The 17,860-nt window shown below is 55.4% G+C and overlaps 1 protein-coding gene across 2 annotated transcripts in view; it reads left to right on the top strand.

Annotated features, from left to right (window-relative positions):
* Positions 1–662: 662 nt before the first annotated feature.
* Positions 663–17,860, top strand: part of TMEM200A (transmembrane protein 200A) — a 58,395-nt gene continuing 41,197 nt past the window's right edge. The window contains exon 1 of one of the 2 annotated variants that reach the window (XM_077902843.1): positions 663–762. The gene's annotated coding sequence lies outside the window, so the exon portion shown is untranslated. The remainder of the gene's footprint in view (positions 763–17,860) is intronic. The other variant, XM_077902839.1, reaches the window with a different exon arrangement.

Consider the following 17,860-nt stretch of genomic DNA (forward strand, 5'->3'; position numbering starts at 1 on the left):
GGGCGGGGAGGGGGCGGGGAAGGGGCGCCCCGGGGCGGGGGGGGCAGGGGTGCGGCGGCGGGGGCCGCGCGGCGGCGACACCGGCCGGACCCGGGTCCCCAGCGCGCGGTGACGCTCCTGGAAGCCCGCCCCCCGCCCCCCGCCCCCGCCCCCGCCTCGCCGGCGCTCGGGCGGGTGCTTCGCCGGGTCCGGCTGGAGCCGCGCTGAAAACTTTTCCCCGCAGCCCCCGGGGCCCTTTTGTCTTCCTCGCGGGCGGCGACGACCCCGCGGCCGCTGACCTCCAGGGCACAGGCGCCCGCGCTCCCAGCGCTCCGTGGCGCACCCCCACCCCCCCACCCCGCCCAGGTAGGGCGCCCGGGTCACCGCCCCCGGACCCCGAGCCCGGACCCCGGACCCCCGCCGACCCCGGACCCGGACCCCGGATCCGGACCCCCGCCCCCGCCCCGATCCCGGACCCGGGACCCCCTCCCCCTCCGGACCCCGGACCCGGACGCCCTCCCCCCTGGACCCCGCCCCCCGGCCCCCTTCCCCTCCCCCCCCGTCCCCGCCGCCCCCGCCGCCCGCCCCCTCGCCTGACTCATCGGGCCGCGGTGGCCGCGCCGGGGCGGGAGGGAGCCGGCGGCTCCGAGATTCCCGCGGACGCCCCCCCCGCCCCGCCCCGCCCCCGCCCGCCTCCCGAGGCGCCCGACGCCCCGACTGCTCCCGCGCTGACCGTCCCGGGAGGGAGCCCGCCGGAGCCCCGCGGCCGCGCGCCCCGCACAGGTGAGGGCAGGGCAGGGCAGGGCTGGGGGGAGGCGGGCGGGCGGGTAGGGGGGCCGCTCCTTCCCGCGCCCCCGCCGCGGCCGCCGGAGCTGGGGTGAGCGCGGTCGCCCGAAGTTTGGGGCGCAAAGCGGGTCCGCCGCTGGCGTGGGACCCCGGCCCACGGGGGGTGGGGGAGCCCGGAGCCCGCCGCGGCCCCGACTACACCCTCCTTTGTCTCGGCCCCGGGTCGGCGCGCTCCGCGAGGGCGTCCGCGGCCTCGTCCCCGGCGGAGCCCGGCGGCTGCGGGCAGTGCGGTCCCCGGAGCGCGGAGCCCTGAGCGCGGAGCCCGGAGCGCGGTGCCCGGAGCGCGGCCCCCAGAGCGCGGTGCTCGGAGCGCGGTGCCCGGAGCGCGGCCCCCGGAGCGCGGTGCCCGGAGCGCGGTGCCCGGAGCGCGGCCCCCAGAGCGCGGAGCCCGGAGCGCGGTGCCCTGAGCGCGGCCCCCAGAGCGCGGTGCCCTGAGCGCGGCCCCCAGAGCGCGGAGCCCTGAGCGCGGCCCCCAGAACGCGGTGCCCGGAGCGTGGCCCCTGGAGCGCGGCCCCCGGAGCGCGGTGCCCAGAGCGCTGTGCCCGGAGCGCGGCCCCTGGAGCCCGCTGCCCGGAGCCGCGCCGCTGGCACCTACGCGGGCGGGCTCAGCTCTGCGCCCCCCTGTGTCGTCCTACGGCCGGGCCTGGGGACGAGCCGGGTGCGCGCGTGAGATGCGCGTGGTCACGGGCTCCTCGGCCTCGGCCCGGGAGGCGGTGGCGCGTCCCGCCTGCAGTTCGCCCGCCGTGTGCACCCCAGGGCCCCTCGTCGGCCGCTTCAACCCCGTTGCGTTAAAGCGCCCCTTGACCTCGTGGTTTCCTCTGGAGAGGCTCGGGGCTGCTGTGGACGACCGAGGACCTTGCAGGAGTGGAGTGGACAGCTGCCCTTGGCCGTGAGCGCGGCCGCCCTCGAGGCTTTGCGGTCCAGCCAAGTTCCCACGCGCGGCCGGAGGGCTTCGGGCGAGAACACTAGCAGCCCCTGTAACAGCTGTTGGCGTAGCTGGTTGGGCAGGCCTTGCATCGTAGAAACACTTGTTATCAAATGACCTTCCGTTCGTGTTGGGGCTGCTGATGCTAGAACATATTACCATTTGGTGAAAAAAGGGCTGCATTTTGAAACTTTGGTTTTCCCACTGCTGTTCATTGGTACAGAAGCGTATCTGCATGCGGTGTCAGCCTTTCCAAAAGGCCTAGGTGAAGAATAGGAGTCCTGAACAGAGAATAATGTTTTCATTAAGCGGAAACAACGGTTAAATGTTTTAGCGATTTAACTTTGCAGAATTTTTTTTTTTTTTACTCTTAAAAATATATGTGTTAGGACTGATCCTCTCTCACCAAGTCCCACTAGAGAGCTCGTAATTACGGGATGATTTAGCTATAATGTGTAACCCTTGTGACAATTAGCTTTGTATGCTAGGCTGGGAAAGCCTTCAGTGAAAGAGGGAGTTGTCGCGTGGGAAGTCTTTGTGTGTGGCTTCCAGGCCGTCGGTGCGGAGAGGATTTCCCTGTTGCATCTGAGTCGGGTCCAGGTAAGTGCCATGTGGTCTCCCAAAGGCAGCACCCGTAATCGGAAGGGATTCTTCAGGAAGGACCGTTGTGAGGAAGGATGGCTGCACTTATTTTAACTTACAAGAATTTTTCGGGAAGCTTTTGAAAGCTCCAAGAGCTACATTGCTATAGTCGGATGTGTGTGCTTTCAGAATTTTGACAACGGCTCACTCGGCAGAGGAAGATAACTACCGACACGTACGGGGAGCGAATCTGAGCTGATTGTTTAACTGTTCATTCCCCTGAAGATTCTCAGCCTAAAGGCAAAGAAATGCATACTCAGCTCAGGAAAATAGAGGAGGAGGATAAAAGCAGATGTCACCTTTTACATTTCTTAAGCAGAATTAGTAGAGGATGAATTAATAAGTCCTCATAATAATGCACTTATTAAACAGAATATATAGCCTAAAAAGGGAAAGCGGTCTTAAATTTCTTTATTATCTCTCTTCCTTAGTAGGAGACCGCATGGGACCTCTTCCTTAACCAAAGAGCATTTGGAAAAAAACAAACAAAAAACAAAAACAAAAACAAAAAAACAGAACAAAAAAAGAAGCTTGTGTGGAGACCAAGAAAATGAATCTGCAGTGAGATGGACCCTTTGTGTTATGAAGGGATATATGACCTGCAATTTTCCTAAGTACATCCGTTTCAGGGCTTAAGAGGTTTTGTCTGCTGACATAGATGTGCTCTGGCTCTCGGAGAACACAGTGAGCACGTGTGGGGTGCCCTGCTAGCGGGGGGACTGCGAGGTCGCTGCTCCTATAGGAACCTAGAGGCTGGGGGGTGGGGTGCTGGAAAGTGTGCACAGATCCTTCCATACCTGGGATGCTCTTTGAGCATCAGGGGCCTGGTGGGTTGCAAAGGACTCTGGAGGGAGGCTTGGAAAACCCACGTTGTCATCTGACCAAGCCGCTGACTGAGTGGCCTCTGTGCCCCCTCATCCCCTCATGGACAGGTCGAAAGCTTTGGTCCATGGTCTCTCTTTTCAAAGTGCTTCATGATGCGTTCTGGTGGAATCGAGAGGGAGGAGTCAGAACGTGGTTTGGGAATGGTGCGGTTAGTAGAGTTGGGGTCAGGGGAAGACAGGCTGGAGGCCATGCCGGACCTGGGGAAAGGGTAATAGTGGTGCTGACGCGAGGCAAAGGAGGCCTGGCCCATCATTGATTATCTGAGCTCATGAATAAAATACAACTCTTGCTTAGTCTTGAATGGTTTTCGGCGAATTTTAACAAATGACGGCGATTGATTTTTCACAACATCGCTAAGAGTTAATTAGGGCAGAATGGCGATGAAGCTGGCACGCTCGCACCAGGAGCCCATTAAGGCCAAGGAACACTGTTCTGCTCTACGCCCCGTTGCCTTTCTGCAGAATTGTAGAGAATAGGAGAAGCTAGAACGTACTTAGGAAACCCTGTGTTGGGATCTCTGGGTGGCGCAGCGGTTTAGTGCCTGCCTTTGGCCCAGGGCGCGATCCTGGAGACCTGGGATCGAATCCCACGTCGGGCTCCTGGTGCATGGAGCCTGCTTCTCCCTCTGCCTATGTCTCTGCCTCTCTCTCTCTCTCTGTGTGTGTGACTATCATAAATAAATTAAAAAAAAATAAAAAAAGGAAACCCTGTGTTCATGGGTCAGAGAGATAAGGCTGGTGTCCGATTTTGGTGCAGGTTCACATTTCTGCATAAAACATTTAGGTTGTGTTCTGGAAGGTAAGTCTCCAGTGAGGAGATCGAGACCTCCCGGAATGTCGTGATTCGTATCGTTGATGTTTAGTCTGATTATTTCTGTGTGCTCCCTCCCCGCCTCACCCCCTCCCCTTCCCCAGCAGGAATTCTAGAGGTTTGACTATGACAGCGTCATTGCGAGCTTTGACGCTCACAAGGGCTTTGAGTGCAGCTGGGAAAGGAAATTCTCCTATAAAGGTGGGGTTTGGGGGCTATACTACTGCTAATGGGATCTGTTATAGCAGCAAGTTGTGCTGGGGTGAAATTACACAGGAGTTGTGGGAATGTGAGCAAGGTGTGAGGATGAGGATGTCTACATCCCCTCCCGCTCTACCCTCTTCTCTGCCCGAAGCACCAAGGGTGGACGAGTTCCCTCCCGCCCCACCCCACCCCGTGTTCCTGGCCAAGCGAATCGGTCAGGACTCACCTGATTGTCTGTATGAGGAACCTCTACTTAACTATGTTAAGCAAAAAAGGACTTATTGGCTCATGTGACTGGAAGGTCCAACGGTAGACCTCGCTTGAGTCATGGCGAGAACCCAGAGACTCACGCGGCTTTGTCGGGGTTCTTTCTCTCTCTCTCTCCTCGTTTCTAGCTCTTTTCTGTCTGGGTCAGCTTCATCCCATGTGCTGAGAAAGCTGACTTTCAAGCAGTTTGCAGCCTGAATTCTTGGGCTTTTGAGCCATAGAAAAGAGGTCTTGTCTTTTCCATAGAAAAGAGGTCTTGTCTTCTTTCTAGAATTTCTCTTCTAGAAATTTCTTGGAAGGGCTCTGATTGGCCCTGCCTTGGTGGCCGTTGAATCCACCCGCGTCTGTCAGAGAGTATGATGGGGGCCGTCTAGCTGGGGGGCCTCCCGCTGTGTGCATGGTGCTGGTGGTGGGGTGAGGACCTGGAGGCTGGTGAGGACACCACGATGGACGCTCTTTGTCGAGATCACAGAGAGGTGTGGTTCTCTGAAGCTGATGATGCCGATGACCAAAAACGACATGTCTGTTGTGGAGAAGAATTGTCCCTTCCTGTTTCGGGACAGACCCCCCTGAACAGTGATGTGGAGTCTGCACATGAAGGCAGCTCAGGCGCCCGTGACCGTGCAGATTCCAAAAGTGCGACCCTCTTCCCAACCAAGGCAGAGCCCGGTGATGAAGGAACACCCTTCACGCCTAGACTTCACTGAAAGACTCGTGCTTGCGGCCTATCTCCATTTATCTATATCCACACACTTCCACTAAGTATCGCCCTGCTTTATCTGCAGCCTAGTGAGCTCACCCTCAGAAGCCCGGGGCATCTAGGGATTATGAAGCTGGAGACCCCCTACTTCGGGCACTACAGCTGTAGCCAGGGCTTGAGTGGGAGAGAGAAGAGGCGCACACAGCACCGACGGGCGGGCGCTTCCCTGGGTCTGTGGGAGCCAGCCAGGGGAGGCCCACGCGGCGTTATCACCTGGGGCTGACAGGTTATCACGGGCGCCGACCCTCGCCAGGACCTCCCTCGTCCGCTGGTCCTCGTGGAGGCCGTGTGGGGCGAGGACCCTGGGGGTTAGGGGCACGCGGCTCCAGGTCTGTGGGCCGCCACCGGTGGGGGAGGTGTGCAGAGGGGCTGCTTTCTACTCGACACCCAAAGCAACGGGAGCTCCGGGGGGACGGACTGGGGGGCTTGGGTGCTCAGTGGCGGGGCTGGCGGCCGCGGGTCCCTGGGGTGGGGTCTGCGGGGAGCAAGGAAGCTGTCCGAGGGGTGTGGGCAAGGGACCGGGGACAGCTCAGAACAGGGCCCACCGCCTTGCCTCAGCCCCCCTCCCCCCTGGGAGGCCGCTCCTCCGGGGAGACCGGGTCCTGCTGGCTGTCAGGCGTTGTCAGGACACAGCGAAGAGCGGCCGCCCTGCGCCTCGGGGATGAGATCTGCACCAAGTCCTCATTACGGGGAATATTACGGCTTTTCTCCCTGTTTTCAGCCGGGAACTCGAGGCTCAGAAGGGCCAGATGACCCTGGAGCCAGACTGGAGACAAGGCGCCGTCACGGAGCCCCGTTGTGCCTGCGTCCAGACCTGGTTCTGGGCCTTCGGGGAGCTGTCCATGGGGCCAAGGCCGTGGGGAGTCAGCGGGGCGTGTGGCTGTGCAGGGAGCCTGGGAGCTCGCGCGTGTCGCCAGGGTGGGAAGGACTCGTGCAGCATGATGGATCCGGAGCCGGGGATGCAACCACCCAGCGGGGTTTCCCCTCCGTGGGGATCTGTCCCTATGCAGGACACAGACGTCAGCGAGTCAGGTGTTTGGGGGGCTTCATTTTAGGCCCTGATTCCTGTTGCAGAGGAGGGACCTCTGCTGGCTGCCATGGCCTGAGTTTACCTTTGTGCGGACAGACACTCTGCCCTGAAATATGATGAACAGGTATGGAGGGAGGGGTAGGGAGGGAGGGTGGGCGGGCAGGAGGGAGGCACTCGCACAGGCTGAATGGAGGAGGAACGTGGGTCATGCTGTGGCCATAAGGGGCCGGCGCTTGACGATGCTGCTTAATGGATGAACCTGCTGACCCGTGGAATATGAGCCACATCGTGTCGCTCCCAGCCGACGCAATCACAGTCATCTGCTCAGACAAGTGACCATATGTGTCGTCATGTGCATTGGACTGTGTGTGTGTGTGTGTGTACAGTAAGTGGAAAGTGGATGTGAAGGTAGATAAAAGTATATATTTTAGGCCTATTTGTGAGAACTCAGAGCCGTCACCTTGGAGGAGGGGAAATAACCACGCAGGGAACTATTAAAGCAACCCAGTAGAATAATATGTGTTGGGCAGCACGGGTGGCTAAGTGGTTAGTGCCGCCTGCAGCCCAGGGCGTGATCCTGGGGACCCGGGATCAAGTCCCACGTCGGGCTCCCTGCATGGAGCCTGCTTCTCCCTCTGCTTGTGTCTCGGCTTCTCTCTCTCTCGGTCTCTCATGAATAAATGAATAAAATCTTTAGGGGAAAAAAAAAAGTATAATACATGTTTAGGGTTCAAAGGATTTTTCAGAGAGCAGCGCAGATCCCAGCGTCGGTGACTGTCCTGAACTCCACGCTGAACGGTAGCGGTGGAGCGGACGGAGACGAGCAAGAGCAGGCCCGCCCAAAACCTGAGCGGCCAAGCCAGGAAGGCGCTCAGGAGGAAGAGGGTTCTGAAGGCCCTGCACGAGCAGAGAGACGACAGGGGAGCATGTAGGATTACGAACTTCTTGCCTGCCCTGCGGCCAGAGGCCTGGGAAGCACCCGTGGGGAGCAGCGGAGGAGGTTGGCCATCCGGAGTCATGGGGTGTCGCCAAGGGGTGTGAGAAGGCACTTAGCACAGGATCTCGAAGTCGGGGCTCGTGTTCCGCGACTTGGGGGAAGGTCACAGGAGCAGGAGCAATCCCGTGACTTTGTCCTCATCAGCGTGTCTGATGGAGACAAGGCTGCAGCTGGCACAGAAGCACATTTGGGGGAAATCTGCTGTGGGCGGGTGTGACTCCCGAAGCTCTGCTTCTGTCCTGAGCCACCGTGGGCACAGAGTGGCCTCGTGCGGGAGAATGCTGGGGCGGGGGGCGAGCGCCAGGCCAGTTTGGGGTTCGGGTGGCTCCGCTGCTCGCGAGCTGGAGGTTCCATCTGGGGCTCCTCCCGGTTCCGTTGCAGGAGGTGCCCGCTTGTGCATATTGCTCTTGGGTGTCACTGAGGTGTCGCGGCACGAATCTATTTCACAGCATTTGTTAGATGCCACCGTCTGCTAGGCACTGGGCTAAACTCTGCGGATGTTGGGGTGACAGGGACCTCAAGAAGTTCACGATGTGGGGGAGCCAGACATTGGCCGGTGCCCGCAGCCCGCCGCCCCAGCGCTGAGCAGGGGTGCGGGTAAGGTAACGCCCGCCTGGCCCGGACGAGCCATGCTGAGGAGGAGCCACCTTGCAAACGGCGGGCTCGTCCCAGAGGGGCTGACGGGTTGGCCGCTGCTGAGGGGGATTTTCCTTTTTGCGCATTAACATCTTCGGGCCAAAACGCAAGGTGAATCCAAGGAATCTCGGCCTCTGTCTGTGCCGCCATGGGCAGGGCTGAGGCCCGGATCTGCACCCACGCGACTCACCGCTTACCCGATGGGCCCCGCCATCGGCCGCAAGCGTGGACCCGGCGTGCGGTGGCCACCGCCTGCAGAGGACACGTCACCACCTCCAGCCATAAACACGCTACATGCTCCCCGTCAGAACTTTGGAAAACACGTGAAGTATAACAAATCGGGGAGACAATTTGCCTGCAATCCCATGACCCGAAAGCACCCGTCACATTTTGAGATTTTCTTCACTCATTTTTAATGCATTTTTTCCATAGTCAGTAACATGTTACACCCTGCGCTGTCTGTTTAACCTTGTGTCCTAAAGATTTCCCGACTCCCAGGCAAGCTCTGTTAATGTCTGTATGAGAGTTGATGGTGTGGATGCACCATCTTCTGTTAAAATTGGACCTTTAGAAGGTTTCCAAATATCTGGCATTATAAGTGGCGTTTTGATGGAATCTTTGTTCCGATTTCAGATTACTTCTCTAAGCAGGATCCGTGGAAGAGGCTGATTCCTGGGTCGGGGGGTGTGGATGTGTCAAGATACTTCGTGCAAAACTCATTTTCAGGATAGGTGACTGTGTACTGACAGTGCATGGAAATACCCCTCATCATGCCTGCACTAGGGTTTTATGTATTTATTTTTAAATTAAGAAAAGCTACTGTTTCAAAATGAGTAACAGCTTTTAACTTTTTACTTTGTTTCTTTGTTATTAAAAAAAAAAACACCTTTCAGAATGCAGACCATTAAAATGCTCTGATAAACCATTCAAATTTTAAAAATTTATTTGCAGATGTTCCTGATGATGCAGATGGTGACACAAGACAGAGAGCAGGTTAGCTTGTGAGTAATTCTTTAAAATCCATAAGATGCACGTCCCGTGGGAGCGTCTTCATGCTGCGGAGAACCTGTGGGGCCAGAGCCGCACTCTGTAGAGTGAACCTGTCCCGCTGGGCGTCAGTGGCGCGTGGGATGCTGTGACCTTGTGCTCGTGACCCCTCCGCCATGGCGGCCCTGTGCCTGCTTGACGGGCGGCTGCGTCCCCGCCGGGGCTACTGGGCCGCGGTGAGCTGACAGGCAGGCTGTGAGGTCCCAGATAGAATATGAAAATGCTTGAGGTTTTCCCCCTCAAGCACGTTGGCTCTCTTAACTGACCCATTCCCCCCAAATAAGCCAAAGAACCTGAATTTTGAACCTTCAGATTTTGCTCCCCTTTCCAGAAAAAAAGCCAGCCGCATCATAGTCGCTGGCTTTCAGAGTGAGGACCCTTGACTTTCCCTAGGGAGGAGGAACTTGCATCTTAGGTAAACCTCTGTAGGGTTTTTTCTTGTCCGAAAATACCGCTTGAGACTACAAGGAAACGATTAAAGCTACCATAGCAGCCCGTTTGATGTGGGTTTTGCATACCATTTTCCATCTTTTCACAACTGCTATTTTTCTACAAAACTAACATGCAACTCAAATAAACGGTTTTGGTTTTCTTCTAACAGTTGAGGGAGAACATTAGAGCGTTAGGATGCCGTTTTCGTGTATGGATCTCAGTCAACCTTGAACATAATCATTCTCACTCATTTATTTGCCAAATCATGATTTAGGGAGCTTCGCTCAGGAGTCGCCGCAAGGTCGTACTCATGACCTGTTTGGTTGAATGTGAAGCACGTCACGTACGTGATAGTGGTGAAGGCCAAGGACAGTAGTTAGGGTAGTCAGTTCAAGGTCTCTAGGATGTTCATTAGTAAAGAGCTGAGGATAGGGCAGGGTCACAGCCCAGGTTGTGGCGAGGGCGCCTTCCAGATGGGGAGACACCCACCGTGGGTTCACTCACGGAAGGCAAAGGACTCTGCTGCGACAGGTGCCTGGGCTTTTGCAGATCGGAGGGTCAGGGCCAACTCTGTGTGTCTGGCGCGGTTGGGCTCACGCCTGCACCATCATGAGAGCCCAGCCTTGCACACTGCGGGAAGGAAGGTTCTATTCTCAGTGCACGTGGGGGCTACTAGAAGGTTTTTCGTTTGGAGCGTGGTGTGTAAGTAAGGCCATTTATTAAAAACAGGGGATTGGGAGCAAAAGTGCCCCTCACGTTAGAGACTCAAGACGTGCTGAACATCATCACGTGGCTGCAGACATACTATACATAGTATATCCACCTTCAAAGAGTGCTGAATGTAAATACAATAAAATACTTAATATAAATAAAATAAATGACATAAATAAAATATTCAATACTAAGATCAATATAGTTCTCTTGGTAGAATATGAACAGCTCAGTCAGTCCACCTCACTTTTTTGTTGTTGTTGTGTGAAGCTTATTTATTTTAACTGTGGGCCTTGCATGTTGTCTGCATTCAGTCAGTGTTTGCTGAATCGAGTATATTTGATCTTCTGTGATGTCAGGGAGGAGAAAAATCACTGTAAGGTATAGAACACGGAATTTTTAGGAAAACACGGCATCATTTTTTTCTGAAAATATTTAGATAAAGTGTTAATATTATCGTGAATATTAATCATATATTTTAAAGGATTTATTTATTTATTTGGGGAGAGGGAGTGAACCTCAAGCCGACTGGGGGCCCAATCCCACGACCCTGAAATCATGACCTGAGTTGAAATCAAGTGTCGGACGCTTAATTGACTGAGCCACCTAGGTGCCTCTGAAAATTAATAATACTTAAAATAATTAAAAATAAAATCAATAATTATTTAAAAATAATTAAAAATAAAATCAATGATTATTTAAAATTAATTAAAAATAAAATCAATGATTAAAATTAATTAAAAATAAATTAATGATTATTTAAAAATAATTAAGAATAAATTAATGATTATTTAAAAATAATTTAAAATAAAATTAGTGATTATTTAAAAATAATATTTAAAGAATATTTTTAAAATATTAAAATATTTAAAAATTAAAAATATTTTCAAAGTGTTGAAAAATGAAATCTTGAAAACAAAAATGTAATATGCAGATATAATCATCTTCCTTACATACTTCTTCTCCTCCCCAACCCCACTCCCCTGCCCCTGTGCTGTAGAGGTAGAAATTTCTGGAAATGCACACAGTGGTCTTATCACACCTTATGACACATGTGGAAATCCCTTATTTATTCTCTAAGTCTTCCAGTCCTTGCACTGCTCTCTATGCAGGACTAACTCTGTCCAACACCTGCATAGTTGAAGAGAAGACAATAGTAGCACGTAATTAGTGATGTTTGCTTGTGAATGTTTAGCTCGGTGTCTTTGGGGAGATCGCGTTCAATATCTCCGCACCGCGTCTTCGGGTGTTTGTGAAGAGCATGCCGAGAGCCGGCCTCTGTGGTCGGTGCTGGGAGCCCTGCAGCTCCTCCGGAGGGACTTGGAGTCTAGGGGGCAGGAGAGGATTCACAGCCTTGAGAGATGACGCACGGCCTCCCTGAGCCCACGCTTGGGGAAAGGGGTGGTCGTGAGTGAAAATGTGGACTAGCTCACAGAAGCCTTAAATTCAGAATTTGATTAGACGATATATTTTTTAAAGATTTTATTTATTTATTCATGAGACACAGAGAGGGGCAAAGACACAGGCAGAGGGAGAAGCAGGCTCCCTGCAGGGAGGCCAATGCGGGACTTGATCCTGGGACTCCGGGGTCACGCCCTGAGCCGAGGGCCAACGCTCGACCATTGAGCCCCCTGCGTGCCCCTGGTTAAGTGATTTTTAAAAGACAAATTACAAAAGAGGACACAAGTGAATAGGTGGCCGCATCCCCCTCCAGGTCGCAAGGCCGCCGCATCCTAACCCCGTTTCCACCGTTCCTGCCCCGGGGAGTTCGTGTCCTCCGGCCCCGGGGTCAGCAGCTCACCGCTGCTTGGCAGGAGACCCACGGGGTGGCAGGGCCCCGGGCCCCAGCCCCGCCTGCCACCCCGTGAACAGAACCTCTCCCCAGCGGCCTGCGGGTGGCGGTGGGGGCGGCACGAGCTGGAGTGTGCAAATGGGAGGCTGTCTCTTGGCTCCCTTGCCTTGGGGCCCAGCAACCTAGGCTCTGCCTCGACTGCTCGTTGCACCACTGCCCCTGCCTTTCAGAGACACAGCGGCTCGAGGCCCGAGACCCTCAGCGCCGCTGCCGCCTGGCCTCCGGGAGTGTTGCTCGTTGGCTCCTCTGCTCCTACATGCTCACCTGTTTCCCAAGCGCCTGGGTTGCTGCCCTCGCCCGACGACGTCTAGCAGGAGCCTGGAGGCCGACAGTTGTCAGGACAGGACAGGATCCAGGGGACGAGCCAGGGCAATTGCAGGGTGCTCCAGCTCCGGCCACAGGGACCAGTGTGTGGGGGACGCCTGCGGCGGTGAGGAGACGGGCCCCAGTAGCCCCTGCGTTGCCGTGAGCAGGGCCCACGCGCGGAAAGCAGGCTGCCGGAGAGGAGCGTGCTCGGGAAGCCCCCTGAGATCCCAGCGGGGACCTGATGGGAGGCCCGGCCGGCAGCCCAGGAGCTCCTTCCTCCTCCCGCCTGCATGCTCCGTGGGGCGGCCAGTGTCTCCGTCCAGCCGTGGGGCCGTCAGCAGTGTGTCCGGGGAGCAGCGCCGGGCGCGGCGTGCTGTGTCTGCTCACCCATCTTCTCGCTTGTCCTCAACAAAAGAAAAAAATAATTGAAAAAAAATGTGCCTTTCGGGGAACTCCCTCTGAGGCTGGCCCTTGAGGAGAGGAGGTGGGGTGCTGGGGGGTCGGCCTGACCTTGGATCCATGAGGGACCGCGCTCCCTGGCCCGACGCTGGGGCTCCGTGAGCTCCCGGCCGCAGTGGCCCACGGGTGACACCCGGGGGGGGGGGGGACGTCCCCGCTCCCGGGGCGGGGGGGCGCTGGGAGGCAGCTGGTGGAGGGGCTCCGAGCGGCCCCCTGGAGTCCACGTCCAGGGACCAGAGACGTGGATGCGGTTTCGGTTTCTGAGTTTTCTGTAGTTCGTCTGATAGGATTTGGGGAACCGCGGACCCACGGTCAGCAGTGAGAGCTGCCTCGCCGCCGGCCTGCTCCCCGGGGCCGCGGGGCCTGAGCCTGCCCTCCACTCCGGAGGCCAATGCCGGCGCCTGGCCAAGCGGCTCTCCTTCCGACGGGTTTTTAAAATACACGGTCCACTTTTGATTATCGGAGCTCTCTGTGATTTAAGGGACATTGTGTTTAGAAAAAGAGTCCCGTTGCCAGGGGTTATTGGAGAAGCCATGGAGACGTTCACCTCAGCCACCTAAGCACCGTGTGGCCCGGGTCAGGCGACGTCCCCCTGCCCAAGCCCACGCTGCTCAGCTGCGGCCGGGGCAGGACCTCCTTGGAGGGGTCGCCCACCCGCAGAGGTCCTGTAGATAAAGGATCCCATGGATCGTGGGACGCTGGGTGGCCTTGCCCGGTGTGGTTCTTTCCCTCCGGTCGCTCCCACTCAGATGACCTTACTTTGCACACATGCTCTTAGGTCTGCGTGGCCGTGAAGTCCTGGGGGGGGGGGGGGCGAGCCTGTCTGGGGAGAGTCTCGGGCCTCGTGCAGCAGGTTCAGGTGCCCTGCTCGCGCCAGCCGTTGGCGAGGTCCCCCCTCTGCCCACCCGGAGGCCTGGCTGGTAACAACTGGCCGATGGCTGTCAGGACGGGGCACAGGATCCAGGGGATGAGCAAGGGCAGTTGCAGGGCTCGCTCCAGCTCCAGCCACGGGGGCCAGCGTGTGGAGGAGGCTGCAGCGTCCCACCCAAGGCCTCACTCCCCCCCAAGCAGGCCCCCCAGGTAGCACCCCCCCAGGTAGCACCCGCCCCCAGGCAGTGCCTCCCCCCACCACCTCACTGTGCAGCCGGATGACCCCTGGGCAGACCCCTGAGGCACGGGGAGCTTCCCGCTGCGCGGCGGGTGGGTGAGCAGGTGCCACTGCTGTGTTGGCTGGGCCTGGGGACCCCACACAGGCGTGGCCCCCACTTGAGTTGCTGTGGGACCCCGTCAGGGCTGCCTGGTGTCCCCGGGAGCTCAGGGGTCTCCCCGAACTTACGGGGTCCACCTAAGCCCAAGCAGGGCAGTGGTCTGGGGGGTCTGGGGGTCCCAGGGGGCCTGGGGCAGCGGTCCAGGGACAGGCCAGTGGGTCTGGGGGTCCCAGGGGGCTTGAGGGGGGCAGGGGACACCTGGGGGGTGGGGGGGTCCCTGGGGGCTTGGGGCAGCAGACCCGGCTTCTCCTGGCTGTGCCCATTTGGAGGTCTGGAAACATCCACGAGGCCCCCAGTGAAATTGGCAGCGGCAGTGCAGGGCCACCGTGCATGCTCCAGACCCCGGAGGCCTTGGGGTCCCCGTGCCGCCCCCCACGCGGTTGGCACCCAGATAAGGAGGAGGGTCAAGAAGCCGCGAATGCCATCTGTATTATGAGCACAAATGATTATTCTTTCCTTTCTAAACTTTTCTGAGAAATTATGATAAATGTTAAAACTTGCAGGGCCAATGGACCCAAGGTAGTATGTAGGAATAATTTATTCAAATAATCTGAAAAAAAAAAAAACCCCACAGGAATTGCTTAAGTATTTTCTGAACATTATTAGTTGTTTTTGCCAGTGAGCCTTTCAGAACATACTTCTTTTAGTTTATTAGTAATCGTGTTACTGAAGTTTTGGTAAACATATTTTTCTAAAGGCTGCACGATGTTCCGTTACCTATGTTTCATTTATGCATTTATTTTTTCTTAAGGTTTTATTTTTTGAGTCATCTCTATGCCAGGAGATCGAGAGTCGCATGCTCCACTGGGTGAGCCAGCCAAGCGCCCCCGGTACCTACGTTTTTAAATTAGTTTTTAATTAATAAAAAAGGAGACATTGATTCTTGTGAGAGGTGGAGTTTTCCTTTGCCATTTCCTTGATTCAAGAAAGAAAAGCATGAAAAAGAAAGAAAGAAAGAAAGAAAGAAAGAAAGAAAGAAAGAAAGAAAGAAAGAAAGAAAGAAAAGGAAGGGGAGGAAGGGGAGGAAGGGGAGGAAGGAAGGAAGGAAGGAAGGAAGGAAGGAAGGAAGGAAGGAAGGAAGGAAGGAAGGAAGGAAGGAAGGGTTCCCAGACGTATCATTGGATATTATGGCATTTTTCTATCAAGCTTAACAACTTGAAGTGACGACCAAATCACACTGAAGTGAGCTCGTCCCCTTTTCCCTTGAAGTTTCCGATGGAATCTTTTTCTGTTCTTCTTCTTAGAAGCTTTGGAGTGTCAGACACTTTGGGATTATTTTTGCTTTTTCTCTCATATCACAAATGTTTATATTTGGAGTATCTTTACTTACTGTCTTTTTGCAGAAAGATTTCTCTCTATCACAGCATCTCATCCAGGGTTAGAGAGAAACATGAGAAAAACATCATTTTTACTTACTTATTTTTACGATTTTATGTATTTATTCATGAGAGACACACAGAGAGAGGCGGAGACACAGGCAGAGGGAGAAGCAGGCTCCGTGCAGGGATCCCGACGCGGGACTCGATCCCAGGACCCTGGGGTCATGCCCTGAGCTGAAGGCAGACGCTCAACTGCTGAGTCACCCAGAGGTCCCCAAAACCAGTCATTTTTTTAAATAGAATCTTTGGAATAGAAATATAGAAGAAACCAGTAAAAAAAAAGCCGTCTTTATCTAGCAAGGGGATTTGCGTTGTTAACACGGTGCTCCGTGCACGTGCTTTTGGGGCGTTATGCGTCGCAGTGGTCACAGTAATAAAACTGTGATTTTTCGGCTCCTAGAGCCGCCTCAAGGAAGGAGGAAGGGCTGGGCTCCCGCTGGGCCGTGTCCCGGAGGTGAGTGGGAACAGCCTGGCCCGCTCGGCAGCTTTTTATGGCCATCTTTATGATCTATTTGTTCTTCCAGGGATCCAAGAGTCTGTTTACATTCTAAACAGAGTTTATTGTTGGGGATTTGTCAGGCCGTTCCTCCTGTTAACCGTATTACGTAGAGCAGTTGCCTTATTTTGCCAAATCGAAGCTCCTCCAATAAATAATTTTATTTTATTTATTTATTTTTTTTAATTTTTATTTATTTATGATAGTCACAGAGAGAGAAAGAGAGGCAGAGACACAGGCAGAGAGAGAAGCAGGCTCCATGCACCGGGAGCCTGATGTGGGAATCGATCCCGGGTCTCCAGGATCGCGCCCTGGGCCAAAGGCAGGCGCCAAACCGCTGCGCCACCCAGGGATCCCCAATAAATAATTTTAATGCAAAATAAAGGTGGGTTGCTACCCTGGCTGAACACTCACCGTAAAAATAAGTTTGTAGATCCTTTTGTAGAGGAAGTCGTCTCACAGGATTGCTTCCGGTGCCACCGGTTCTTTCATCTCCACCAAAGTCCCCCAAAGAAGATGCCAAGTAGGGGTGGCCCGGGTGGCTCCGCGGTTTAGCATCTGCCTTTGGCCCAGTGCGTGACCCCGGGGTCCTGGGATCGAGTCCCGCATCGGGCTCCCCGCATGGAGCCTGCTTTTCCCTCTGCCTGTGTCTCTGCCTCTCTCTCTCTCTCTCTCTCTCTGTGTCTCTCGTGAATAAATAAAATCTAAAAAAAAAAAGAAAAAGAAAAAAGATGCCAAGTAGAAGCTCATTGTCTGAAAAAAAAAAAAAAGAATTTCTTTGCACTTCTTTAATTTTAAAGTCACATGATGTGCCAGTTGGAGTAAAGGAAGGTTGATGACCTTGCGACCAGTGGTTCTTCACACCATTTTCCCTTTTTTTTTTTTTTTTTCCATTTTTCTTTTTGAAAACACTTTTCTTGGAGTCTGAGCCTCAGCCAACTCCTAGCTACGTGAGCCCCCGTTATTATAAATAAACTATGAGGAGAATGTCCAGGTGAGTTTTTTAGGGGCTACCTTGTGCCCTTTGGCCGTGCCTCGACGGGCAAAATGCACAGTTGAGGAAATCATTCTTCAATCGAGGAAGAAACTCCCCCTTTTTCCCTGAAATCTTATGGATGTTTGGGGGGAAGTTGTGTATAACAAGGGGAGAGCTCCTAGACGTGGACTAGCTAGCATTCCCCGTGTTCTTTGTGTCCCTTCCGTGTCTGCGTCTGGGTTTATGCAACTGACGTGCAGCGGTTGGAAGGAACGGGACATAGTGGAAGAGCTTTCTGGTTCCCATGCTCGTGGCTCATCCCAGCCCCGTCCCTGGCAGGGAAGGGATGTCTGACAACGAGGAGGCTGAGCAGGGCCCAGTCCCTCGAAGCTCGAGGCCGGCCCAGGGAGGGGGGGACAGAGGACACACCTCGTGCGGCAGCCCTGGTGGTTGCATGATCTCTGCGGACAAGAGCCGCAGTGTGCTGGCGACAGGACGACGCTGCTCAGGGTGGCCCTTCTGTGGCTCGGTGGCCCTTCTGCGGCTTCCTCTCAGAGCCAGGAAGGCAGCCGGTCACTGCGGGCCATGAAGCCCGGTGCAGGGGAACTGGGTGGTCTCTCAGACGGTCCCGGGGGTCCCGGGACACGGTTGGGGACCTTTCTGGACCCTCCTTGCCTCGTGTGCCGGCCCCTCTGCCCCCTGCAAACACCAGCCTCCCAGGGCAAAAAGCAAACCTTGGCTTTTGAAAAGCTCCTCTAGGTGATTAGCATTAAAGAGCGACATGAAAGCCCTTTGGGGGACACCCGTCGTCCGTCTGTCCATCCGTAGCGGAACAGATGCTCTTGCTGGGACAGCATCGGAAAGAGCCGGGAAGCTGTATCTTTTCGGTTCGGGCGCAGTCCCCACGGCTCCTCGGGTTCCTTGGCGACGGTTGAGTCGGGGGCCCAGGTCTC

Source organism: Canis aureus, chromosome 1 (assembly GCF_053574225.1).
Source record: "Canis aureus isolate CA01 chromosome 1, VMU_Caureus_v.1.0, whole genome shotgun sequence".
In the NCBI taxonomy this organism is placed as follows: Eukaryota; Metazoa; Chordata; class Mammalia; order Carnivora; family Canidae; genus Canis; species Canis aureus.